This window comes from Pseudophryne corroboree, chromosome 8 (assembly GCF_028390025.1).
Source record: "Pseudophryne corroboree isolate aPseCor3 chromosome 8, aPseCor3.hap2, whole genome shotgun sequence".
Classification (NCBI taxonomy): domain Eukaryota; kingdom Metazoa; phylum Chordata; class Amphibia; order Anura; family Myobatrachidae; genus Pseudophryne; species Pseudophryne corroboree.
This window is the reverse complement of record NC_086451.1, coordinates 173,319,496-173,345,818: the sequence shown is the minus strand read 5'-3', so window position 1 is coordinate 173,345,818 and position 26,323 is coordinate 173,319,496. Positions and strand designations below refer to the sequence as shown.

At 45.8% G+C, this 26,323-nt stretch overlaps 17 non-coding genes and 1 pseudogene across 17 annotated transcripts; all 18 read right to left on the bottom strand.

Moving 5' to 3' along the window:
* Nucleotides 1-1,944: 1,944 nt before the first annotated feature.
* LOC134952478 (U1 spliceosomal RNA) lies at nt 1,945-2,107 on the bottom strand. The gene has a single exon (XR_010184991.1). It is a non-coding gene; the product is annotated as a U1 spliceosomal RNA (small nuclear RNA).
* Nucleotides 2,108-2,259: 152 nt separating this feature from the next.
* LOC134951141 (U1 spliceosomal RNA) lies at nt 2,260-2,423 on the bottom strand. The gene has a single exon (XR_010183935.1). It is a non-coding gene; the product is annotated as a U1 spliceosomal RNA (small nuclear RNA).
* A 695-nt stretch (nt 2,424-3,118) lies between these two features.
* On the bottom strand, nt 3,119-3,260 carry LOC134953320 (U1 spliceosomal RNA; annotated as a pseudogene).
* A 152-nt stretch (nt 3,261-3,412) lies between these two features.
* Nucleotides 3,413-3,576, bottom strand: LOC134950417 (U1 spliceosomal RNA). The gene has a single exon (XR_010183339.1). It is a non-coding gene; the product is annotated as a U1 spliceosomal RNA (small nuclear RNA).
* A 670-nt stretch (nt 3,577-4,246) lies between these two features.
* Nucleotides 4,247-4,409, bottom strand: LOC134952426 (U1 spliceosomal RNA). The gene has a single exon (XR_010184951.1). It is a non-coding gene; the product is annotated as a U1 spliceosomal RNA (small nuclear RNA).
* A 152-nt stretch (nt 4,410-4,561) lies between these two features.
* LOC134950708 (U1 spliceosomal RNA) lies at nt 4,562-4,725 on the bottom strand. The gene has a single exon (XR_010183581.1). It is a non-coding gene; the product is annotated as a U1 spliceosomal RNA (small nuclear RNA).
* Nucleotides 4,726-5,386: 661 nt separating this feature from the next.
* On the bottom strand, nt 5,387-5,549 carry LOC134952755 (U1 spliceosomal RNA). The gene has a single exon (XR_010185188.1). It is a non-coding gene; the product is annotated as a U1 spliceosomal RNA (small nuclear RNA).
* A 153-nt stretch (nt 5,550-5,702) lies between these two features.
* LOC134950856 (U1 spliceosomal RNA) lies at nt 5,703-5,866 on the bottom strand. Its single transcript, XR_010183701.1, has one exon. It is a non-coding gene; the product is annotated as a U1 spliceosomal RNA (small nuclear RNA).
* Nucleotides 5,867-8,480: 2,614 nt separating this feature from the next.
* Nucleotides 8,481-8,643, bottom strand: LOC134953260 (U1 spliceosomal RNA). The gene has a single exon (XR_010185525.1). It is a non-coding gene; the product is annotated as a U1 spliceosomal RNA (small nuclear RNA).
* A 152-nt stretch (nt 8,644-8,795) lies between these two features.
* On the bottom strand, nt 8,796-8,959 carry LOC134951690 (U1 spliceosomal RNA). Its single transcript, XR_010184384.1, has one exon. It is a non-coding gene; the product is annotated as a U1 spliceosomal RNA (small nuclear RNA).
* Nucleotides 8,960-9,630: 671 nt separating this feature from the next.
* Nucleotides 9,631-9,793, bottom strand: LOC134953037 (U1 spliceosomal RNA). Its single transcript, XR_010185381.1, has one exon. It is a non-coding gene; the product is annotated as a U1 spliceosomal RNA (small nuclear RNA).
* A 152-nt stretch (nt 9,794-9,945) lies between these two features.
* On the bottom strand, nt 9,946-10,109 carry LOC134951488 (U1 spliceosomal RNA). The gene has a single exon (XR_010184218.1). It is a non-coding gene; the product is annotated as a U1 spliceosomal RNA (small nuclear RNA).
* Nucleotides 10,110-10,780: 671 nt separating this feature from the next.
* LOC134953451 (U1 spliceosomal RNA) lies at nt 10,781-10,943 on the bottom strand. The gene has a single exon (XR_010185589.1). It is a non-coding gene; the product is annotated as a U1 spliceosomal RNA (small nuclear RNA).
* Nucleotides 10,944-11,095: 152 nt separating this feature from the next.
* Nucleotides 11,096-11,259, bottom strand: LOC134951732 (U1 spliceosomal RNA). Its single transcript, XR_010184417.1, has one exon. It is a non-coding gene; the product is annotated as a U1 spliceosomal RNA (small nuclear RNA).
* Nucleotides 11,260-11,929: 670 nt separating this feature from the next.
* LOC134952544 (U1 spliceosomal RNA) lies at nt 11,930-12,092 on the bottom strand. Its single transcript, XR_010185044.1, has one exon. It is a non-coding gene; the product is annotated as a U1 spliceosomal RNA (small nuclear RNA).
* Nucleotides 12,093-12,241: 149 nt separating this feature from the next.
* LOC134953540 (U1 spliceosomal RNA) lies at nt 12,242-12,398 on the bottom strand. Its single transcript, XR_010185623.1, has one exon. It is a non-coding gene; the product is annotated as a U1 spliceosomal RNA (small nuclear RNA).
* A 674-nt stretch (nt 12,399-13,072) lies between these two features.
* On the bottom strand, nt 13,073-13,235 carry LOC134952230 (U1 spliceosomal RNA). Its single transcript, XR_010184799.1, has one exon. It is a non-coding gene; the product is annotated as a U1 spliceosomal RNA (small nuclear RNA).
* A 152-nt stretch (nt 13,236-13,387) lies between these two features.
* On the bottom strand, nt 13,388-13,551 carry LOC134950543 (U1 spliceosomal RNA). The gene has a single exon (XR_010183444.1). It is a non-coding gene; the product is annotated as a U1 spliceosomal RNA (small nuclear RNA).
* Between the last annotated feature and the right edge of the window lie 12,772 nt (nt 13,552-26,323).

Here is a 26,323-nt window from a genome sequence, read left to right as displayed (position 1 = left end):
TCCCCAGCTCTAGCACATGTAAGTTTGTTTTTATTTTACTACATTGTGGTTTGTGGCTCTATACCATGTAATGCATGTCTTTTAACAGTAGTCAAGTCTTCCAATGTGCTTGTTAGTGAAACCCAATACATAGCTTTATTTTATTTTGTTTCTTCAAATATTGAATGCATATGTCTTATAACTTTTTTTTTCAATATATAAACATTTTTATTATAAGATTTTCAATGACACAAGTACATCCAAGTTGCAGATTATGGGTTGTGAAGGACAAATCAACCATATAAACAATTTAAGCAATTTAAATTGCATGCAGGTAGTAGAATATCAAACTCCTTGGATGAGAGTTGGTCGTAATAAACTAGGATAGAAAAGAATAAAGTAGAAAATAAGATTTTAAACCTACCGGTAAATCTTTTTCTCGTAGTCCGTAGAGGGTGCTGGGGACTCCGTAAGGACCATGGGGATAGACGGGCTCCGCAGGAGACATGGGCACTTTAAGAAAGACTTTAGTTCTGGGTGTGCACTGGCTCCTCCCTCTATGCGCCTCTATGCCACAGTTAGAGAAACTGTGCCCAGAGGAGACTGACAGTATGAGGAAAGGATTTTGTTAATCCAGGGCAAGATTCATACCAGCCACACCAATCACACCGTATAACTTGTGATAAACTACCCAGTTATGAGTACGAAAAAACAACATACTGTAGCATCAGTGCAGGACCGATGCAACTATAACATAACCCTTATTGAAGCAATAACTATATACAAGTATTGCAGAAGTAGTCCGCACTTGGGACGGGCGCCCAGCATCCTCTACGGACTACGAGAAAAAGATTTACCGGTAGGTTTAAAATCTTATTTTCTCTAACGTCCTAGAGGATGCTGGGGACTCCATAAGGACCATGGGGATTATACCAAAGCTCCAAAACGGGCGGGAGAGTGCGGATGACTCTGCAGCACCGATTGAGCAAACATGAGTTCCTCCTCAGCCAGGGTATCAAACTTATAGTATTTTGAAAAGGTGTTTGAACCTGACCAAGTAGCAGCTCGACACAGCTGTAGTGCCGAGACCCCTCGGGCAGCCGCCCAAGAAGAGCCCACTTTCCTCGTGGAATGGGCCTAGACCGATTTCGGTAACTGCAATCCAGCCATAGAATGCGCTTGCTGAATCGTGTTACAAATCCAGCGAGCAATAGCCTGCTTTGAAGCAGGGGCACCAATCTTGTTGGTTGCATACAGGACAAACAGCGCTTCAGTTTTCCTGACTCTAGCCGTCCTGGCCACGTAAATTTTCAAAGCCCTGACCACATCAAGTAACTCGGAATCCTCCAAGTCACGCGTAGCCAAAGGCACCACAATAGATTGGTTCATATGAAAAGATGAGACCACTTTTGGTAGGAATTGAGGATGGGTCCGCAATTCCGCTCTATCCACATGGAACACCAAATATGGGCTTTTATGTGACAAAGCCGCTAATTCCGACACTCGCCTAGCCGAAGCCAAGGCTAATAACATGACCACCTTCCACGTGAGATATGTTAACTCCACCGTTTTAAGGCTGCTAAAAACTGCTAGCGAGCAATCAACTCAGAATGACCCCCATAGTGTATTGCAAGAAAATATCTGTAAATCCAATGGTACCGTAAGTGCGGTATATACTCGCACTTCTTTGCGGGGCGAGAACATCTCCCCTAAGTGAAGTCAGCCCTATGAATAGAGTTTGTGTGATCCCTGTGCAGCAGTCACAGAAAGGGTTCATCTCTGCAGTTTGTCACTCAAATTACATTGTTGCATTTTTTCTAGAAGTGGATCTGAGAGCTGTTACCCGCAGACCAGCTACAATAATTATCCTGGGATAGTGCGCAAGGGCATAGAAGGGAGCGGCTCAAGAAAAGAGAAGTGGAAACAGACAGCAAACTAGGCTGGGGAGAGACCTGAGACAAAGAGATCTGAATTATACGAGAGCCGACCAGGGGAAACACAAATTATGCAGTCAAGTTTCCCACATTTGGGGAAATCGCAGGAGCAGCACACCCAGAGTGCAATGGGTGAGCCTTGCCCTGGGAGAAGCACCTTCATGATCATAGTATCTTACCTGGCAGGTAAGTAGGAGTTGGGCTAGAGCTGGGGAGGGTCGCTGCTCGGGCACCCCCCTGTCAAGTGAAGGAGATCCAACTGAGGCAGCACAAGGAAACTCTCGAAAGAAGAACAAGGCTAGAGGAAGATCTGAGACAAAGAAATCTGACTTTTACCAGAGCTGACCAGAGGAAAGCACAAACACAGTCCCTCACTACCACAAATAATGCAGTCCAGTTTCCCACATTTGGGGAAATCACAGGGGTCAGCATACCCAGAATGCAATGAATGAACCTCACCCTGGGAGAACAATCTTCATGACCATGGTATCTCCTATGCAAAATAAGTATGATTTGGGATAGGGCTGGGGAGGGCCGCTGCTCAGGCACATCTCTGTCAAGTAAAGGAGATTCAACTGAGGCAGCACAAGGGAACTCTCATCTGGGGACAACAACTGCAGGGAGAACACATATTTTCAGATGAACATGGGAGGGCAGAAGGCTGCCTAATACTGAAGCACCCCCAAACAACAAACCAAATGCAACAACTAGTACAAGCATTCCTGGGGGAAGGTCTGCAGAAGACGGATTTGCATACGGTGATGTCATCCAAGCAGTGGGCCAAAGTTGTCTGGAACCCTCATCTGCATATGAAAAGAGAAAAGGGGTATGCAGGGCATGGCGGCCTTTTGCGGCGCTTGGATGACCCCTAGTTCGCATTAAATACCCCCACCCTCCTTCTGTGTGGGGCTCATGTTGGCCATGCCCCAGCCCCTGAAGCATTCAAGCTGATTTCTTGCAGCAGCTGGGCACTGTAACAGCTCCAGAGCTGCTCTGTAAGGCAAGTAAAAGGGTGTGGGCCCTGCAGCACTACCTGTAGTTTGCATTGTGCATTGTAAGGCACAAAGTAAGCAGACGGGAGGAGAAGTCAGGATAGTGCACAAGGGTATAGAAGGGAGGGGCTCAAGAAAAAAGAAGTGGAAACAGACAGCAAACTAGGCTGGAGAGAGACCTGAGACAAAGAGATCTGAATTATATGAGAGCCGACCAGGGGAAACACAAATTACGCAGTCAAGTTTCCCACATTTGGGGAAATCACAGGGGCAGCACACCCAGAGTGCAATGGGTGATCCTTGCCCAGGGAGAAGCAACTTCATGATCATAGTATCTCACCTGGCAGGTAAGTAGGAGTTGGGCTAGAGCTGGGGAGGGTCGCTGCTCGGGCACCCCCCTGTCAAGTGAAGGAGATCCAACTGAGGCAGCACAAGGGAACTCTCGAAAGAAGAACAAGGCTAGAGGAAAATCTGAGACAAAGAAATCTGACTTTTACCAGAGCTGACCAGAGGAAAGCACAAACACAGTCCCCCACTACCACAAATAATGCAGTCGAGTTTCCCACATTTAGGGAAATCACAGGGGTCAGCATACCCAGAATGCAATGAATGAACCTCACCCTGGGAGAACAATCTTCATGACCATGGTATCTCCTATGCAAAATAAGTATGATTTGGGATAGGGCTGGGGAGGGCCGCTGCTCAGGCACATCTCTGTCAAGTAAAGAAGATTCAACTGAGGCAGCACAAGGGAACTCTCATCTGGGGACAACAACTGCAGGGAGAACACATATTTTCAGATGAACATGGGAGGGCAGAAGGCTGCCTAATACTGAAGCACCCCCAAACAACAAACCAAATGCAACAACTAGTGCAAGCATTCCTGGGGGAAGGCTGCAGCAGATGGATTTGCATATGGTGATGTCATCCAAGCAGTGGGTCAAAGTTGGCTTCAACCCTCGTCTGCATATGAAAAGAGAAAAGGGGCGTGCAGGGCATGGCGGCCTTTTGCGGCGATTGGATGACCCCTAGTTCGCATTAAACACCTCCACCCTCCTTCGGTGTGGGGCTCATGTTGGCTATGCCCCAGCCCCTGAAGCATTCAAGCTGATTTCTTGCAGCAGCTAGGCACTGTAACAGCTCCAGAGCTGCTCTGTAAGGCAAGTAAAAGGGTGTGGGCCCTGCAGCACTACCTTTAGTTCGCATTGTGCGTTGGAAGGCACAAATTAAGCAGACGGGAGAAGTCAGGATAGTGCGCAAGGGCATAGAAGGGAGCGGCTCAAGAAAAAAGAAGTGGAAATAGACAGCAAACTAGGCTGGAGAGAGACCTGAGACAAAGAGATCTGAATTATACGAGAGCCGACCAGGGGAAACACAAATTATGCAGTCAAGTTTCCCACATTTGGGGAAATCGCAGGAGCAGCACACCCAGAGTGCAATGGGTGAGACTTGCCCTGGGAGAAGCACCTTCATGATCATAGTATCTCACCTGGCAGGTAAGTAGGATTTGGGATAGAGCTGGGGAGGGTCGCTGCTCGGGCACCCCCCTGTCAAGTGAAGTAGATCCAACTGAGGCAGCACAAGGAAACTCTCGATAGAAGATCAAGGCTAGAGGAAGATCTGAGACAAATAAATCTGACTTTTACCAGAGCTGACCAGAGGAAAGAACAAACACAGTCCCCCACTGCCACAAATAATGCAGTCGAGTTTCCCACATTTGGGGAAATCATAGGGGTCAGCATACCCAGAATGCAATGAATGAACCTCACCCTGGGAGAACAATCTTCATGACCATGGTATCTCCTATGCAAAATAAGTATGACTTGGGATAGGGCTGGGGAGGGCCGCTGCTCAGGCACATCTCTGTCAAGTAAAGGAGATTCAACTGAGGCAGCACAAGGGAACTCTCATCTGGGGACAACAACTGCAGGGAGAACACAAATTTTCAGATGAACATTGGAGGGCAGAAGGCTGCATAATACTGAAGCACCCCCAAACAACAAACCAAATGCAACAACTAGTGCAAGCATTCCTGGGGGAAGGCCTGCAGCAGATGGATTTGCATATGGTGATGTCATCCAAGCAGTGGGTCAAAGTTGGCTTCAACCCTCGTCTGCATATGAAAAGAGAAAAGGGGCGTGCAGGGCATGGCGGCCTTTTGCGGCGCTTGGATGACCCCTAGTTCGCATTAAACACCTCCACCCTCCTTCGGTGTGGGGCTATGCCCCAGCCCCTGAAGCATTCAAGCTGATTTCTTGCAGCAGCTGGGCACTGTAACAGCTCCAGAGCTGCTCTGTAAGGCAAGTAAAAGGGTGTGGGCCCTGCAGCACTACCTGTAGTTTGCATTGTGCGTTGGAAGGCACAAAGTAAGCAGACGGGAGAAGTCAGGATAGTGCGCAAGGGCATAGAAGGGAGCAACTCAAGAAAAGAGAAGTGGAAACAGACAGCAAACTAGGCTGGAGAGAGACCTGAGACAAAGAGATCTGAATTATACGAGAGCCGACCAGAGGAAACACAAATTATGCAGTCAAGTGTCCAACATTTGGGGAAACCGCAGGAGCAGCACACCCAGAGTGCAATGGGTGAGCCTTGCCCTGGGAGAAGCACCTTCATGATCATAGTATCTCACCTGGCAGGTAAGTAGGAGTTGGGCTAGAGCTGGGGAGGGTCGCTGCTCGGGCACCCCCCTGTCAAGTGTATGAAGATCCAACTGAGGCAGCACATGGAAACTCTCGAAAGAAGAACAAGGCTAGAGGAAGATCTGAGACAAATAAATCTGACTTTTACCAGAGCTGACCAGAGGAAAGCACAAACACAGTCCCCCACTACCACAAATAATGCAGTCGAGTTTCCCACATTTGGGGAAATCACAGGGGTCAGCATACCCAGAATGCAATGAATGAACCTCACCATGGGAGAACAATCTTCATGACCATGGTATCTCCTATGCAAAATAAGTATGATTTGGGATAGGGCTGGGGAGGGCCGCTGCTCAGGCACATCTCTGTCAAGAATTTATAAAGTCTATACATATATATAACCAAATGTCAATATATATATATAGAACCCAGCGCTCCTATCAAAACTTATCTATTTCACCAATTTGTTGCTTATTTAATCTTTATACATCTATTAATTTTCACCATATATTATAAAATGCTGCTCCCATAGGTAGTACTGTTCTACCAATAATAAACCAAATTTTAAAGATAATCACACTTGTTATTAAGGGAGCACAAAAAATAAAATATACAAGCTCTTTATTTTTAAAAAATATATATAGACAGAAGAAACCCACATTCAATAAAATACAAAGGAGTCAACATATATAGGCACCACTATCCATATCTAAATGTAATCAGGATCTATTTCATATTGCCCTTGATGACAACGGAATGTTTATTAAAGTGTCCAAAAAATCCTCCTGGATACAGCTGTTGTAATTTAATCATTACTTTCCAATTGTAATTGATACATTAAATTCCTTCTTGTGGATGAACAGCAACAGTTGTAACCAACGCCTCTTATTTACTGCAGTTAAAGTTCATATGTAACTCACGTGAGTAATGAAAGAAAACAGGGGGAGAGCGCTGTGATGGTTGGTGAAACACAGCGGTATGCTACGACCCCCGTTAACCGTGGCTGGATCTTATTGGCACTCGCGGTCGGGATATTTCTCCCTGCCGTGGGGTAGAGACCTCCTTTTGCTCGGTCTCAAATTGCTTTTTCCCCTTCACCGCTGTCTTTACATCAGACGTCCGCCGTGATGTAGCTCGTTCATGAACGGGCTTATATCTCAGCAATCAGAGTGTCCGGTAATCACCTTCCTTACGCGTTTTTCCGCTGTTATCCAAGAGCGGTTTCGTCAGAGGATACATCAGCAGCCTAGCAGGCTCTTTTTAAAATGCACCGGACCAATAGCATTACTAATTAGTTGATTGGATACATACATGTACTAATTGGATGCATACATGTAATGACTCACATATGGAACAACTTTCTAATTGCAATTGCACATATAAAGGCATTTCATAATATAAAAATAAGCAACATGGTGATTAAAAATAATAATAAAATAAGCAACAAGGTGGTTTAAAAAATAACAGAAAATATATAATCTATATACAGATTAACCTATAATCTTTCAATCAATACCTCATATCTATAATCACATATACATAATTCAGAGACTCAGCACTAAGGATCCCCATTTACTTATATAAAACCTTTTAGGGTAACATAAATCCATGCCACTACTAAAGCAGTTCTTGTGGCGCAGGGGAAACATCAAATGCACTCTATGCAGCTAGTCCCATGTTCGAATCCAACCTGCTCAGCTTAACATCCATATTATTTATTTACTTTTAATGGGATCATTCTATCAATTCATTTTTACCTTTAATTTTTGTTAATATTATTTCTATATTTCATTATTTTAACCCCTGGAATAACTACATTGCTGTTTAAACAACAAAAAGAATTGAAGAAAAAATAAATATTAAACAGACAATTTAAGGATTTGAAGATTTAAATATTTAAAGATTTTAAAATTTAAAACAGGGAGGGGGGGGGCCTTTTGGGAGAAGGAGGGGAAAAAAATAAAAATAGAAAAAAAAATATATATAGAACCAAGAGAAAGTGTAAAAAGAGGATGGAGGAAGAAATCTGATGTTCATCATTACTAGTGGATTTTACTAAAGAACTTTAAAGGAACACACACAACAGGATTATACAGTTTCATCCTAAGAGGAAAGCTGTTTCCAAAATAGCTACTTCTAATAATTTTGTTTATTTATTAAACATACAATAAATGGATATTCAATAAATAATATATTAGGTAAATCAATAGATAAAATCTTCAGAGACTGCCAATGTTGTTCAGTTCGATGCTCTCATTCAGACCATCAGGTGTAAGGGTACCCAAAGAAAAAATCCAAAATGCCTCCCTTGTCAAGTAAAGGAGATTCAACTGAGGCAGCACAAGGGAACTCTCATCTGGGGACAACAACTGCAGGGAGAACACATATTTTCAGATGAACATGGGAGGGCAGAAGGCTGCCTAATACTGAAGCACCCCCAAACAACAAACCAAATGCAACAACTAGTACAAGCATTCCTGGGGGAAGGCCTGCAGCAGATGGATTTGCATATGGTGATGTCATCCAAGCAGTGGGTCAAAGTTGGCTTCAACCCTCGTCTGCATATGAAAAGAGAAAAGGGGCGTGCAGGGCATGGCGGCCTTTTGCGGCGCTTGGATGACCCCTAGTTCGCATTAAACACCTCCACCCTACTTCGGTGTGGGGCTCATGTTGGCTATGCCCCAGCCCCTGAAGCATTCAAGCTGATTACTTGCAGCAGCTGGGCACTGTAATAGCTCCAGAGCTGCTCTGTAAGGCAACTAAAAGGGTGTGGGCCCTGCAGCACTACCTGTAGTTCGCATTGTGCGTTGGACGGCACAAAGTAAGCAGACGGGAGAAGTCAAGATAGTGCGCAAGGGCATAGAAGGGAGTGGCTCAAGAAAAGAGAAGTGTAAACAGACAGCAAACTAGGCTGGAGAGAGACATGAGACAAAGAGATCTGAATTATACGAGAGCCGACCAGGGGAAACACAAATTATGCAGTCAAGTTTCCCACATTTGGGGATATCGCAGGAGCAGCACACCCAGAGTGCAATTGGTGAGCCTTGCCCTGGGAGAAGCACCTTCATGATCATAGTATCTCACCTAGCAGGTAAGTAGGAGTTGGGCTAGAGCTGGGGAGGGTCGCTGCTCGGGCACCCCCCTGTCAAGTGAAGGAGATCCAACTGAGGCAGCACAAGGGAACTCTCGAAAGAAGAACAAGGCTAGAGGAAGATCTGAGACAAAGAAATCTGACTTTTACCAGAGCTGACCAGAGGAAAGCACAAACACAGTCCCCCACTACCACAAATAATGCTGTCAAGTTTACCACATTTGGGGAAATAACAGGGGTCAGCATACCCAGAATGCAATGAATGAACCTCACCCTGAGAGAACAATCTTCATGACCATGGTATCTCCTATGCAAAATAAGTATGAGTTGGGATAGGGCTGGAGAGGGCCGCTGCTCAGGCACATCTCTGTCAAGTAAAGGAGATTCAACTGAGGCAGCACAAGGGAACTCTCATCTGGGGACAACAACTGCAGGAGGTACACATATTTTCAGATGAACATGGGAGGGCAGAAGGCTGCCTAATACTGAAGCACCCCCAAACAACAAACCAAATGCAACAACTAGTGCAAGCATTCCTGGGGGAAGGCCTGCAGCAGATGGATTTGCATATGGTGATGTCATCCAAGCAGTGGGTCAAAGTTGGCTTCAACCCTCGTCTGCATATGAAAAGATAAAATTGGCATGCAGGGCATGGCGGCCTTTTGCGGTGCTTGGATGACCCCTAGTTCGCATTAAACACCTCCACCCTCCTTCGGTGTGGGGCTCATGATGGCTATGCCCCAGCCCCTGAAGCATTCAAGCTGATTTCTTGCAGCAGCTGGGCACTGTAACAGCTCCAGAGCTGCTCTGTAAGGCAAGTAAAAGGGTGTGGGCCCTGCAGCACTACCTGTAGTTTGCATTGTGCGTTGGAAGGCACAAAGTAAGCAGACGGGAGAAGTCAGGACAGTGCGCAAGGGCATAGAAGGGAGCAACTCAAGAAAAGAGAAGTGGAAACAGACTGCAAATTAGGCTGGAGAGAGACCTGAGACAAAGAGATCTGAATTATACGAGAGCCGACCAGGTGAAACACAAATTATGCAGTCAAGTGTCCAACATTTGGGGAAACCGCAGGAGTAGCACACCCAGAGTGCAATGGGTGAGCCTTGCCCTGGGAGAAGCACCTTCATGATCATAGTATCTCACCTGGCAGGTAAGTAGGAGCTGGGCTAGAGCTGGGGAGGGTCGCTGCTCGGGCACCCCCCTGTCAAGTGAAGGAGATCCAACTGAGGCAGCACAAGGGAACTCTCGAAAGAAGAACAAGGCTAGAGGAAGATCTGAGACAAAGAAATCTGACTTTTACCAGAGCTGACCAGAGGAAAGCACAAACACAGTCCCTCACTACCACAAATAATGCAGTCCAGTTTCCCACATTTGGGGAAATCACAGGGGTCAGCATACCCAGAATGCAATGAATGAACCTCACCCTGGGAAAACAATCTTCATGACCATGGTATCTCCTATGCAAAATAAGTATGATTTGGGATAGAGCTGGGGAGGGCCGCTGCTCAGGCACATCTCTGTCAAGTAAAGGAGATTCAACTGAGGCAGCACAAGGGAACTCTCATCGGGGGACAACAACTGCAGGGAGAACACAAATTTTCAGATGAACATGGGAGGGCAGAAGGCTGCCTAATACTGAAGCACCCCCAAACAACAAACCAAATGCAACAACTAGTGCAATCATTCCTGGGGGAAGGCCTGCAGCAGATGGATTTGCATATGGTGATGTCATCCAAGCAGTGGGTCAAAGTTGGCTTCAACACTCATCTGCATATGAATAGAGAAGAGGGGCATGCAGGGCATGGCGGCCTTTTGCGGCGCTTGGATGACCCCTAGTTCGCATTAAACACCTCCACCCTCCTTCGGTGTGGGGCTCATGTTGGCTATGCCCCAGCCCCTGAAGCATTCAAGCTGATTTCTTGCAGCAGCTGGGCACTGTAACAGCTCCAGAGCTGCTCTGTAAGGCAAGTAAAAGGGTGTGGGCCCTGCAGCACTACCTGTAGTTCGCATTGTGCGTTGGAAGGCACAAAGTAAGCAGACGGGAGAAGTCAGGATAGTGCGCAAGGGCATAGAAGGGAGCGGCTCAAGAAAAGAGAAGTGGAAACAGACAGCAAACTAGGCTGGAGAGAGACCTGAGACAAAGACATCTGAATTATACGAGAGCCGACCAGGGGAAACACAAATTATGCAGTCAAGTTTCCCACATTTGGGGAAATCACAGGGGCAGCACACCAAGAGTGCGATGGGTGAGCCTTGCCCTGGGAGAAGCACCTACATGATCATAGTATCTCACCTGGCAGGTAAGTAGGAGTTAGGCTAGAGCTGGGGAGGGTCGCTGCTCGGGCACCCCCCTGTCAAGTGAAGGAGATCCAACTTAGGCAGCACAAGGGAACTCTCGAAAGAAGAACAAGGCTAGAGGAAGATCTGAGACAAAGAAATCTGACTTTTACCAGAGCTGACCAGAGGAAACCACAAACACAGCCCCCCACTACCACAAATAATGCAGTCGAGTTTCCAACATTTGGGGAAATCACAGGGGTCAGCATACCCAGAATGCAATGAATGAACCTCACCCTGGGAGAACAATCTTCATGACCATGGTATCTCCTATGCAAAATAAGTATGATTTGGGACAGGGCTGGGGAGGGCCGCTGCTCAGGCACATCTCTGTCAAGTAAAGGCAATTCAACTGAGGCAGCACAAGGGAACTCTCATCTTGGGACAACAACTGCAGGGAGAACACATATTTTCAGATGAACATGGGAGGGCAGAAGGCTGCCTAATACTGAAGCACCCCCAAACAACAAACCAAATGCAACAACTAGTGCAAGCATTCCTGGGGAAGGCCTGCAGCAGATGGATTTGCATATGGTGATGTCATCCAAGCAGTGGGTCAAAGTTGGCTTCAACCCTCATCTGCATATGAAAAGAAAAAAGGGATGTGCAGGGAATGGCGGCCTTTTGCGGCGCTTGGATGACCCCTAATTCGCATTAAACATCTCCACCCTCCTTCGGTGTGGGGCTCATGTTGGTTATGCCCCAGCCCCTGAAGCATTCAAGCTGATTTCTTGCAGCAGCTGGGCACTGTAACAGCTCCAGAGCTGCTCTGTAAAGCATGTAAAAGGGTGTGGGCCCTGCAGCACTACCTGTAGTTTGCATTGTGCGTTGGAAGGCACAAAGTAAGCAGACAGGAGAGGTCAGAATAGTGCGCAAGGGCATAGAAGGGAGCGGCTCAAGAAAAGAGAAGTGGAAACAGACAGCAAACTAGGCTGGAGAGAGACCTGAGACAAAGAGATCTGAATTATACGAGAGCCGACCAGGGGAAACACAAATTATGCAGTCAAGTTTCCCACATTTGGGGAAATCACAGGGGCAGCACACCCAGAGTGCAATGGGTGAGCCTTGCCCTGGGAGAAGCACCTACATGATCATAGTATCTCACCTGGCAGGTAAGTAGGAGTTGGGCTAGAGCTTGGTAGGGTCGCTGCTCGGGCACTTCCCTGTCAAGTGAAGGAGATCCAACTGAGTCAGCACAAGGGAACTCTCGAAAGAAGAACAAGGCTAGAGGAAGATCTGAGACAAATAAATCTGACTTTTACCAGAGCTGACCAGAGGAAAGCACAAACACTACCACAAATAATGAAGTCGAGTTTCCCACATTTGGGGAAATCACAGGGGTCAGCATACCCAGAATGCAATGAATGAACCTCACCCTGGGATAACAGTCTTCATTACCATGATATCTCCTATGCAAAATAAGTATGATTTGGGATAGGGCTGGGGAGGGCCGCTGCTCAGGCACATCTCTGTCAAGTAAAGGAGATTCAACTGAGGCAGCACAAGGGAACTCTCATCTGGGGACAACAACTGCAGGGAGAACACATATTTTCAGATGAACATGGGAGGGCAGAAGGCTGCCTAATACTGAAGCACCCCCAAACAACAAACCAAATGCAACAACTAGTACAAGCATTCCTGGGGGAAGGTCTGCAGAAGACGGATTTGCATACAGTGATGTCATCCAAGCAGTGGGCCAAAGTTGGCTGGAACCCTCATCTGCATATGAAAAGAGAAAAGGGGTATGCAGGGAATGGCGGCCTTTTGCGGCGCTTGGATGACCCTTAGTTCGCATTAAACACCCCCACCCTCCTTCGGTGTGGGGCTCATGTTGGCAATGCCCCAGCCCCTGAAGCATTCAAGCTGATTTCTTGCAGCAGCTTGGCACTGTAACAGCTCCAGAGCTGCTCTGTAATGCAAGTAAAAGTTTGTGGGCCCTGCAGCACTACCTGTAGTTTGCATTGTGCATTGGAAGGCACAAAGTAAGCAGACAGGAGGAGAAGTCAGGATAGTGCACAAGGGTATAGAAGGGAGGGGCTCAAAAAAAAAGAAGTGGAAACAGACTGCAAACTAGGCTGGAGAGAGACCTGAGACAAAGAGATCTGAATTATATGAAAGCCGACCAGTGGAAACACAAATTATGCAGTCAAGTTTCCCACATTTGGGGAAATCACAGGGGCAGCACACCCAGAGTGCAATGGGTGAGCCTTGCCCTGGGAGAAGCACCTTCATGATCATAGTATCTCACCTGGCAGGTAAGTAGGAGTTGGGCTAGAGCTGGGGAGGGTCGCTGCTTGGGCACCCCCCTGTCAAGTAAAGGAGATCCAACTGAGGCAGCACAAGGGAACTCTCGAAAGAAGAACAAGGCTAGAGGAAGATCTGAGACAAAGAAATCTGACTTTTACCAGAGCTGACCAGAGGAAAGCACAAACACAGTCCCCCACTACCACAAATAATGCAGTCAAGTTTCCCACATTTGGGGAAATCACAGGGGTCAGCATACCCAGAATGCAATGAATGAACCTCACCCTGGGAGAACAATCTTCATGACCATGGTATCTCCTATGCAAAATAAGTATGATTTGGGATAGGGCTGGGGAGGGCCGCTGCTCAGGCACATCTCTGTCAAGTAAAGAAGATTCAACTGAGGCAGCACAAGGGAACTCTCATCTGGGGACAACAACTGCAGGGAGAACACATATTTTCAGATGAACATGGGAGGGCAGAAGGCTGCCTAATACTGAAGCACCCCCAAACAACAAACCAAATGCAACAACTAGTGCAAGCATTCCTGGAGGAAGGCCTGCAGCAGATGGATTTGCATATGGTGATGTCATCCAAGCAGTGGGTCAAAGTTGGCTTCAACCCTCGTCTGCATATGAAAAGAGAAAAGGGGCGTGCAGGGCATGTCGGCCTTTTGCAGCGCTTGGATGACCCCTAGTTCGCATTAAACACCTCCACGCTCCTTCGGTGTGGGGCTCATGTTGGCTATGCCCCAGCCCCTGAAGCATTCAAGCTGATTTCTTGCAGAAGCTGGGCACTGTAACAGCTCCAGAGCTGCTCTGTATGGCAAGTAAAAGGGTGTGGGCCCTGCAGCACTACCTGTAGTTCGCATTGTGCGTTGGAAGGCACAAAGTAAGCAGATGGGAGAAGTCAGGATAGTGCGCAAGGGCATAGAAGGGAGCGGCTCAAGAAAAGAGAAGTGGAAACAGACAGCAAACTAGGCTGGAGAGCTCTTCTGTCTATATTTTGCAAACCTGCTCTTGTCCTCTCCAGCTGCTCCATGTAGATTTGACGTCTGGAAAGGTGCATAACCCACTGACAAGCAGGCACACTCCTGCATGAGTTTTCTCTCTCACTAGCTGGATGATACACAATCATTTGCATGTGCTCCACCTCCGACACACCACCCACCCAACCACCCAGTGACCAGAGCCACCCACAAGCCAACTGGCTCCGTGATTTAATTTGCACAGTGTAGTCATCCAGGCAGCATGTCCTTCTCAATGGAAGGATCTCTGGTTCCATGGAATCTTCCACATTGGAATGCTGCGGAATAAAAAGGATTTAAATATTCAGCTTGCTAGCATTCAAAGTACCTGCGGCTTGGCTTTAGCACATGGGTCTTCATCCTGTGGCCCTCCAGCTGCTGTGAAACTACACATCCCAGCATGCCCTGCCACAGTTTTGCTATTAAGGTATGCTAAAACTGAGGCAGGGCATGCTGGGATGTGTAGTTCCACAGCATCTGGAGGGTCGCAGGTTGAAGACCCATGTTCTAGCATGCCTGTTCTATGATGCATGTACCGTGATGTCACAATCAGCTTGGAATGGGGTGTCTAGCAGGCATTTGCTGACAGCCACTTGAGGGAGACACACATCAGGAGATGCAGCATATCGGAGGTCTTCGATGCCTTTCCAGCAAATGCACACCACCTGCTGCTGGTCTGGACACAAAACAATGCCCACAATCGAAGTCCCAAAATGCCCAACTACAGGATTCATGTAAGTAGTGAATTTAGGAATGAATTTAGAAGTAGGAAATTAAGTTAGTTCACAAGTACATTCAAATTCAGATCTAAAGTCTAGGTAGGCCTCACGTCCTGGCAGCCCCCAGCACTTAAAAATGCCTTGATTAGAGGTAGAGAATTAAATGTAGATAAAAAGTAGACACAAAATAAGACTCCACAGAGCAGTTATCAGGTGTCTTTATCAATTGTTGCATTTAAAAAAATCAAGCAATTAGGGAACACAATGTTGCAACAATGTAACCCTATTTGCAAAATAGTACTAAATAAGTTTGTCGATGTAAGACATTTGCAAAGGCGCATCCAAAACACGCTGGAAAATGCAACTGAATCTGTTTTTGGAGGCTAGAATAGGAAATGTGCATCGGTCCTACCAGTACTGAAAGCTCTTCTACCATCTCCCTTTTCTGAAAAGCCATTTAATATATGGTTCCCAGATAGGGGACATATCAGATATTGCCTTTCAAAAGCAGCAAATATCATACCACTTCTATTGCCATCAAAGATAAACATTGATTGTTTTCAGATATTGGATTGAAAAAGCAGTCTTTATTGACATAAAGAAGCAAAAAAACATACATAAACATTACACACATAAGTACTGTGTTGCAGCACAGATAAAACACAATACAAATGCTGTCGGTATAGTACAGTTCAAGAACTACAGCACAGGCCAGCCTACACTATAAATCATGAACTGCACTATACATTTAAACAATACAATAATACAACAGTTAATAAGGCTATGGGTGTGGAGTGTAAGAGGGTGAGGGAATCACAAGCCCGAAGCTTTATTGAAAGACAGACACATATAAAGGGAGGATTAATAAATACAAAGATATCCTTTACTATAGAATGTAGTCCAATCCGGTCTTTCAACTCTTCCACAACTTAAAAACGGATAGTGTTCCCAAGCCTTCCATCCTGGAATATCTTCAGTCTCTCGCCAATGAAGAAAACAATCCCTCCAGCAGACTCTTTAACCACGATACAAGATCACAGCCAAAAGGGCGAGAAGCAACTACACTTGCGTTTAACCAAAATAGCTAAAACTTAGTGGAGGAAAGTGCAGTGCACCAAAACATAAGCTGACACAATCATGGAGAATGCGCCAGCATATATGCTCTTCTATCTATATTTTGCAAACCTGCTCTTGTCCCCTCCAGCTGCTCCATGTAGATTTGACGTCTGGCAAGGTGCATAACCCACTGACAAGCAGGCACACTCCTGCATGAGTTTTCACTCTCACTAGCTGGATGATACACATTCATTTGCATATGCTCCAACTCCGACACACCGCCCACCCAACCACCCAGTCACCAGAGCCACCCACAAGCCAACTGGCTCCGTGACTTAATTTGCACAGTGCAGTCATCCAGGCAGCATGTCCTTCTCAATGGAATAATCTCTGGTTCCATGGAATCTTCCGCATTGGAATGCTGCGGAACAAAAAGGATTTAAACATTCAGCTTGCTAGCATTCAATGTACCTGCGGCTTGGCTCTAGCACATGGGTCTTCATCCTGTGGCCCTCCAGCTGCTGTGAAACTGCACATCCCAGCATGCCCTGCCACAGTTTTGCTATTAAGGTATGCTAAAACTGAGGCAGGGCATGCTGGGATGTGTAGTTCCACAGCAGCTGGAGGGTCGCAGGTTGAAGACCCATGTTCTAGCATGCCTGTTCTATGATGCATGTTCCGTGATGTCACAATCAGCTTGGAATGGGGTATCTAGCAGGCATTTGCTGACAGCCACTTGAGGTAGACACACATCAGGAGATGCAGCATATCGGAGGTCTTCGATGCCTTTCCAGCAAATGCACACCACCTGCTGCTGGTCTGGACACAAAACAATGCCCACAATCGAAGTCCCAAAATGCCCAACTACAGGATTCATGTAAGTAGTGAATTTAGGAATGAATTTAGAAGTAGGAAATTAAGTTAGTTCACAAGTGCATTCAAATTCAGATCTAAAGTCTAGGTAGGCCTCACGTCCTGGCAGCCCCCAGCATTTAAAAATGCCTTGATTAGAGGTAGGGAATTAAATGTAGATAAGAAGTAGACGCAAAATAAGACTCCACAGAGCAGTTATCAGGTGTCTTTATCAATTGTTGCATTTAAAAAATCAAGCAATTAGGGAACACAATGTTGCAACAATGTAACCCTATTTGCAAAATAGTACTAAATAAGTTTGTCGATGTAAGACATTTGCAAAGGCGCATTTAAAACACACTGGAAAATGCAACTGAATCTGTTTTTGGAGGCTAGAATAGGAAATGTGCATCGGTCCAACAAGTACTGAAAGCTCTTCTACCATCTTCCTTTTCTGAAAAGCCATTTAATATATGGTTCCCAGATAGGGGACATATCAGATATTGCCTTTCAAAAGCAGCAAATATCATACCACTTCTATTGCCATCAAAGATAAACATTGATTGTTTTCAGATATTGGATTGAAAAAGCAGTCTTTATTGACATAAAGAAGCAAAAAAACATACATAAACATTACACACATAAGTACTGTGTTGCAGCACAGCCAAAACACAATACAAATGCTGTCGGTATAGTACAGTTCAAGAACTACAGCACAGGCCAGCCTACACTATAAATCATGAACTGCACTATACATTTAAACTATACAATAATACAACAGTTAATAAGGCTATGTGTGTGGAGTGTAAGAGGGTGAGGGAATCACAAGACCGAAGCTTTATTGTAACACAGACACATATAAGGGGAGGGGCAATAAATAGAAAGGTATCCTTTACTATAGAATGTAGTCCAATCCGACCTCTGTGCTCTTCCACAACTGAAAAACGGATAGTGTTCCCAAGCCTTCCATCCTGGAATATCTTTGGTCTTTCGCCAATGAAGAAAACAATCCCTCCCTCCAGCAGACCCTTCAACCACGATACAAGATCACAGCCAAAAGGCCGAGAAGCAACTACACTTGAGCTTAACAAAAATGGCTAAAACTTAGTGGAGGAAAGTGCAGTGCACCAAAACATAAGCTGACACAATCATGGAGAATGTGCCAGCATATATGCTCTTCTATCTATATTTTGCAAACCTGCTCTTGTCCCCTCCAGCTGCTCTATGTAGATTTGACGTCTGGCAAGGTGCATAACCCACTGACAAGCAGGCACACTCCTGCATGAGTTTTCTCTCTCACTAGCTGGATGATACACAATCATTTGCATGTGCTCCACCTCCGACACACCACCCACCCAACCACCCAGTCACCAGAGCCACCCACAAACCAACTAGCTCCGTGATTTAATTTGCACAGTGTAGTCATCCAGGCAGCATGTCCTTCTCAATGGAAGGATCTCTGGTTCCATGGAATCTTCCACATTGGAATGCTGCGGAACAAAAAGGATTTAAATATTCAGCTTGCTAGCATTCAATGTACCTGCGGCTTGGCTCTAGCACATGGGTCTTCATCCTGTGGCCCTCCAGCTGCTGTGAAACTACACATCCCAGCATGCCCTGCCACAGTTTTGCTATTAAGGTATGCTAAAACTGAGGCAGGGCATGCTGGGATGTGTAGTTCCACAGCAGCTGGAGGGTCGCAGGTTGAAGACCCATGTTCTAGCATGCCTGTTCTATGATGCATGTACCGTGATGTCACAATCAGCTTGGAATGGGGTGTCTAGCAGGCATTTGCTGACAGCCACTTGAGGGAGACACACATCAGGAGATGCAGCATATCGGAGGTCTTCGATGCCTTTCCAGCAAATGCACACCACCTGCTGCTGGTCTGGACACAAAACAATGCCCACAATCGAAGTCCCAAAATGCCCAACTACAGGATTCATGTAAGTAGTGAATTTAGGAATGAATTTAGAAGTAGGAAATTAAGTTAGTTCACAAGTACATTCAAATTCAGATCTAAAGTCTAGGTAGGCCTCACGTCCTAGCAGCCCCCAGCATTTAAAAATGCCTTGATTAGAGGTAGAGAATTAAATGTAGATAAGAAGTAGACACAAAATAAGACTCCACAGAGCAGTTATCAGGTGTCTTTATCAATTGTTGCATTTAAAAAATCAAGCAATTAGGGAACACAATGTTGCAACAATGTAACCCTATTTGCAAAATAGTACTAAATAAGTTTGTCGATGTAAGACATTTGCAAAGGCGCATCCAAAACACGCTGGAAAATGCAACTGAATCTGTTTTTGGAGGCTAGAATAGGAAATGAGCATCGGTCCTACAAGTACTGAAAGCTCTTCTCCCATCTCCCTTTTCTGAAAAGCCATTTAATATATGGTTCCCAGATAGGGGACATATCAGATATTGCCTTTCAAAAGCAGCAAATATCATACCACTTCTATTGCCATCAAAGATAAACATTGATTGTTTTCAGATATTGGATTGAAAAAGCAGTCTTTATTGACATAAAGAAGCAAAAAAACATACATAAACATTACACACATAAGTACCGTTTTGCAGCACAGCCAAAACACAATACAAATGCTGTCGGTATAGTACAGTTCAAGAACTACAGCACAGGCCAGCCTACACTATAAATCATGAACTGCACTATACATTTAAACAATACAATAATACAACAGTTAATAAGGCTATGTGTGTGGAGTGTAAGAGGGTGAGGGAATCACAAGCCCGAAGCTTTATTGAAAGACAGACACATATAAAGGGAGGATTAATAAATACAAAGATATCCTTTACTATAGAATGTAGTCCAATCCGGTCTTTCAACTCTTCCACAACTGAAAAACGGATAGTGTTCCCAAGCCTTCCATCCTGGAATATCTTCAGTCTCTCGCTAATGAAGAAAACAATCCCTCCAGCAGACTCTTCAACCACGATACAAGATCACAGCCAAAAGGGCGAGAAGCAACTACACTTGCATTTAACCAAAATGGCTAAAACTTAGTGAAGGAAAGTGCAGTGCACCAAAACATAAGCTGACACAATCATGGAGAATGCGCCAGCATATATGCTCTTCTATCTATATTTTGCAAACCTGCTCTTGTCCCCTCCAGCTGCTCCATGTAGATTTGACGCCTGGCAAGGTGCATAACCCACTGACAAGCAGGCACACTCCTGCATGAGTTTTCACTCTCACTAGCTGGATGATACACATTCATTTGCATGTGCTCCACCTCCGACACACCGCCCACCCAACCACCCAGTCACCAGAGCCACCCACAAGCCAACTGGCTCCGTGATTTAATTTGCACAGTGCAGTCATCCAGGCAGCATGTCCTTCTCAATGGAATAATCTCTGGTTCCATGGAATCTTCCGCATTGGAATGCTGCGGAACAAAAATGATTTAAACATTCAGCTTGCTAGCATTCAATGTACCTGCGGCTTGGCTCTAGCACATGGGTCTTCATCCTGTGGCCCTCCAGCTGCTGTGAAACTACACATCCCAGCATGCCCTGCCACAGTTTTGCTATTAAGGTATGCTAAAACTGAGGCAGGGCATGCTGGTATATGTAGTTCCACAGCAGCTGGAGGGTCGCAGGTTGAAGACCCATATTCTAGCATGCCTGTTCTATGATGCATGTTCCGTGATGTCACAATCAGCTTGGAATGGGGTGTCTAGCATGCATTTGCTGACAGCCACTTGAGGGAGACACACATCAGGAGATGCAGCATATCGGAGGTCTTCGATGCCTTTCCAGCAAATGCACACCACCAGCTGCTGGTCTGGACACAAAACAATGCCCACAATTGAAGGCTCAAAATGCCCAACTACAGGATTAATGTAAGTAGTGAATTTAGGAATGAATTTAGAAGTAGGAAATTAAGTTAGTTCACAAGTACATTCAAATTCAGATCTAAAGTCTAGGTAGGCCTCACGTCCTGGCAGCCCCAAGCATTTAAAAATGCCTTGATTAGAGGTAGGGAATTAAATGTAGATAAGAAGTAGACACAAAATAAGACTCCACAGAGCAATTATCAGGTGTCTTTATCAATTGTTGCATTTAAAAAAATCAAGCAATTAGGGAACACAATGTTGCGACAATGTAACCCTATTTGCAAAATAGTACTAAATAAGTTTGTCGATGTAAGACATTTGCAAAGGCGCAAACAAAACACGCTGGAAAATGCAACTGAATCTGTTTTTGGAGGTTAGAATAGATGCAGGATCAAGTAGCTCAATGGGTAGGGTATTTGATTAGAATTCAACAGGTTATAGGTTTGAATCCTGGGTATGATAGTTTGAGGTGTTATTTAATAAAGTATGTTTATATACTAGTCACACATGGCTTACTTGTACAAATGGCATGTCACCAGTTAGTGCTGACTGCTGATATGCCATTTGCACAAACACGCCATGTGTGACTGTATATGCATTTAAGGAGGGCACCCCGGCAATACCACAAACCATTGAGTGTCAAGTATACTAGATATATCTTCATATCTCATGTGCTTTCTCTGAGACCAATCTTGTTATGCCCCTTCCCCACAAGGCATGCGCCTTTTGTCCATATTGCAAAAATGGGGAGGGGGGGGGGGCATATAATTATCTGTCACAGGGCACCAAAAAGTCTAGTTATGGCTCTGGTATGCATTATGTAATCTGGCAGACCATATCTCCAACACTGGCTGGTTGGAATAGAAATCCGGTTATCTATGTGAGCAAATGACCATCAACGATTTACTCTCAAACACTAGAAAATGGACAAAAATGGTCCCCTAAACAAATTGGTTAAATTTTGGGTTTAACCAATTTGTGTAATGACCATTTTTGACCACTTTTCTAGTGTTTGGGAGCAAATGGTTAATTGACATTTGCTCCTATACATTACCAGATTTTCATTCCATCCATCCAGACTGGATAGATAGCCTGACAGATAATTGTGTAGTGTACGCCCAGGATAACTGTCAGTTGTGCTTTCTTTTATGACGGCACATAAATGGGTGGGCAGATCCAGAGCAAGCACTGCCCACTCATGCATAGTTGTCAACTGATGTGAAGTTCCAGGGGGCAATCTCAGTTATAAAGAAAAGTATCTGGAAATTGTCCCTAGTTTAAAAAAAAAATAAAAAAAAATTGATCAACTCCATTTATTTAGTATGATATCCCAGGTGATAGGATGCCGGCAGTCAGAACAACATACTTTATTAAATAACACATCTCAAACTACCATACCCAGGATTCAAACCTATAACCTGTTGAATTCTAATCAAACACCCTACCTATTGAGCTATTTGATCCTGCATAAAAATTGTGAACATTATATGAAGCTATTGGTACTTTGAAAAAAAAAGTATCAGCATTACAACGCAGCAGATCCATGCAGTTTGCAGCCACACACTACATGTATCTGCTCAGCCACAATGCTGATTATTTCTTCACAAAGTACAAGGTGAGCTCCAAACAGAATTCTCTAGCTTAGAATTATGCCAAACCTAGAAGTCGGGCCCCCCACCCTGGGATCCCCCAGAGGGAGGCCTGCACCGTCATGCGGCAGGCTTGTCCGTTTTGGAAGCAGGCTGATGGGCAGCCCAGGATTGCTTCAGTCTGGGCTTGGCAGGTCTGGAAGCATGAGCTTGCTTTGGGTATGCCTGACCTTGGGTACGCTTTACCTTGAGGATGAAAGGGCCAAGGGAAAGTACTTTTAGCCTTCTGCGTGGTAGGAGTCATACTAGGTAGGCAAGCTGTTTTAGCGGTAGCCAGATCAGCTACAATCTTATTGAGGTCTTCTCCAAAGAGAGTGTCTCCCTTGAAAGGAAGCACCTCCAGGGTTTTCTTGGAATCCATATCCACCGACCAGGATCTCAACCAGCTGTAAAAAGTATTACCTTGGAACTGGCTCTCCACTCCCCATTATCTGGTTATCATGGCTTCCTCCGCCAGTGTCCAGACTCGCTTGCTGAAGCTCGGCCACTTCTTCCTAGCAGCAGGCTCCTGGATCACTGGGCAGCAGAGGTGCTTGGGAGCCGGAAGGGGGCGGAGCAATCAGGCAGGCAGTTGCAGTGCTGCCCAGCTATCTGTGGTGTGAGAAGAAGCAGGGGCACCCCACCGCTGGCAGTGCTGCAGCTAGCGGTGGTGGCAGCGGCGAGGCTGCTGGGCTGGGTCTTTAAAAAGGTGGAAAGAAGGGTGTTACGGCATGGAATGTACAAACTGCGAGACCCTGCTGGTAGCGCCTTTGTCTATTTAGTAGGAAGGGCACGTAACAGCCGGAGGGCAATGGAGGAAGCCCCTTTAGGGCTGGAGCCCGGCGGCAACTGACTCCGTTGTCTCTGGCAGTTCCGCCCCTGGACTAGAGGAATGGTCAAGAACATGGCAACATTTAATGCCAAAAAATGCAAAATCATACACGTCTCAAAAATACAAAGGCTAACTATAATATTAAGGGCATTATAATGGCAAGAGGAAAGCTATCTAAGTATTACTATTTCAGGTGAGCAATGTAACAAAGCAATAGGAAAGGCAAGTCAGATGCTTGTTTGCATAGGTAAAGAACCAGTAGCAGAAAAAAGTAATACAGGTTGAGTATCCCATATCCAAATATTCCGAAATACGGAATATTCCGAAATACGGACTTTTTTGAGTGAGACTGAGATAGTGAAACCTTTGTTTTTTGATGGCTCAGTGTACACAAACTTTGTTTAATACTCAAAGTTATTAAAAATATTGTATTAAATGAACTTCAGACTGTGTGTATAAGGTGTATATGACACATAAATGAATTCTGTGAATGTACACACACTTTGTTTAATGCACAAAGTTATAAAAAATATTGGCTAAAATGACCTTCAGGCTGTGTGTATATGGTATATATGAAACATAAATGCATTCTGTGCTTAGATTTAGGTCCCATCACCATAATATCTCGTTATGGTATGCAATTATTCCAAAATACAGAAAAATCCGATATCCTAATGACGCGGTTGTTGTTTTTGGGAGTGATACTGGACACAGAAGAGGTTTTCTTCTAGTGGAATGGCTCTGGAGATCCAGAGTCTGGTCAAACAAATTCTGAAACCAGCAAGAGTGTTAATCCATCAATGCATTCGGTTGCTGGGGAAGATGGTTGCGGCCTACGAGGCCATTCAGTTTGGCAGGCTCCATGCCAGAGTGTTCCAGTGGGACCTGTTGGACAAGTGGTCCGGATCCCACCTACACATGCACCGGAGGATAATCCTGTCTTCCAAGACCAGAATCTCACTCCATTAGTGGCTGCACAGTTCTCACCACCTAGAGGGGCGATGGTTTGGGATCCAGGACGGGATCCTAGGGACCACGGATGCAACCCTCCGAGGCTGGGGAGCAGTCACACAGGGGGAAAACATCCAAGGAAGATGGTCAAGTCAGGAAAGTTGTCTCCACATAAATGTTCTGGAGTTAAGGGCCATTTAATAACTGCAGACACAGTACGCACTGGGACGGGTGCCCAGCATCCTCTACGGACTAAGAGAAAAGGATTTACCAGTAGGTATTAAAATCCTATTTTCTCTAAAGTCCTAGAGGATGCTGGGGACTCCGTAAGGACCATGGGGATAGACGGGCTCCGCAGGAGACATGGGCACTTTAAGAAAGACTTTAGTTCTGGGTGTGCACTGGCTCCTCCCTCTATGCCCCTCCTCCAGACCTCAGTTTGATACTGTGCCCAGTGGAGACTGGGTGCTTTTCAGGAGCTCTCCTGTGCTTTCTGACAGAAAGTATTTTGTTAGGTTTTTAATTTTCAGGGAGCACTGCTGGCAACAGACTCCCTCATCGAGGGACTGAGGGGAGAGAAGCAGCCCTACTCTCTGAGTTGCAAGGTCCTGCTTCTTAGGCTACTGGACACCATTAGCTCCAGAGGGATTGGTACGCAGGATCTCACCCTCGCCGTCCATCCCAGAGCCGCGCCTCCGTCCCCCTCGCAGAGCCGGAAGATAGAAGCCGGGTGAGTATGAGAAGAAAAGAAGACTTCAGAGGCGGCAGAAGACTTCATGATCTTCACTGAGGTAACGCACAGCACTGCAGCTGTGTGCCTTTGCTCCCATACACCTCACATACTCCGGTCACTGTAAGGGTGCAGGGCGCAGGGGGGGCGCCCTGGGCAGCAATATAAACCTCTTTCGCAAAAATATAACATATATACAGCTGGGCACTGTATATATGTATGAGCCCCCACCAATTTTACAGTTTAAGCGGGACAGAAGCCCGCCTCCGAGGGGGCGGGGCTTCTCCCTCAGCACTCACCAGCGCCATTTTTTCTCCACAGCACCGCTGAGAGGAAGCTCCCCGGACTCTACCCTGCTTATACCACGTTAGACAAGAGGGTTGAAAAGAGGGGGGGGGGGCACATAATTCGCAAATTACATACAGCAGCACTACTGGGCAAACATTAAGTTACTGTTTTATTCCTGGGTTATATAGCGCTGGGGTGTGTGCTGGCATACTCCCTCTCTGTCTCTCCAAAGGGCCTTGTGGGGAAACTGTCTTCAGAAAAAGCATTCCCTGTGTGTGTGGTGTGTCGGTACACGTGTGTCGACATGTCTGAGGAAGAAGGCTATATTAGAGAGGAGCGGGAGCAAATGAATGTGGTGTCTCCGCCGACAGCTGATTGGATGGATATGTGGAATGTTTTAAATGCTAGTGTAAACTCATTGCACAAAAGATTAGACAAGGCAGAAGCTTTGGGACAGTCAGGGTCTCAACCCATGCCTGATCCTATGTTGCAGGGACTGTCAGGGTCTCATAAGCGCCCACTATCCCAGTTTGTTAACACAGATACCGACACGGATTCTGACTCCAGTGTCGATTACGATGATGCAAAGTTACAGCCAAAATTGGCAAAATCCATTCGATTTATGATTATGGCAATAAAAGATGTTTTGCACATCACAGAGGAACCCCCTGTCGCTGACAAGAGGGTACATATGTACAAGGGAAAGAAGCCTGAGGTACCTTTCCCCCCTCACACGAGCTGAACGAGTTATGTGAAAAAGCTTGGAAATCTCCAGATAAAAGACTGCAGATTTCCAAAAGGATTCTTATGGCGTATCCTTTCCCATCAACGGATAGGTTACGATGGGAATCCTCCCCTAGGGTGGACAAAGCATTAACACGCTTATCCAAGAAGGTAGCCCTCCCGTCCCAGGATACGGCTACCCTCAAAGAGTGTGCTGACCACAAACAGGAGATTACCCTGAAGTCCATTTATACACATTCAGGTACCTTACTCAGACCGGCAATTGCGTCGACCTGGGTGTGTAGTGCTGTAGCGGCATGGACAAATGCCTTATCTGAGGGGATGGATAGCCTAGACAAGGATACTATTTTATTGACCCTGGGGCATATAAGAGATGCTGTCCTATATATGTGTGTATGCAAACTACCGGTGGTGCTGCAGGGC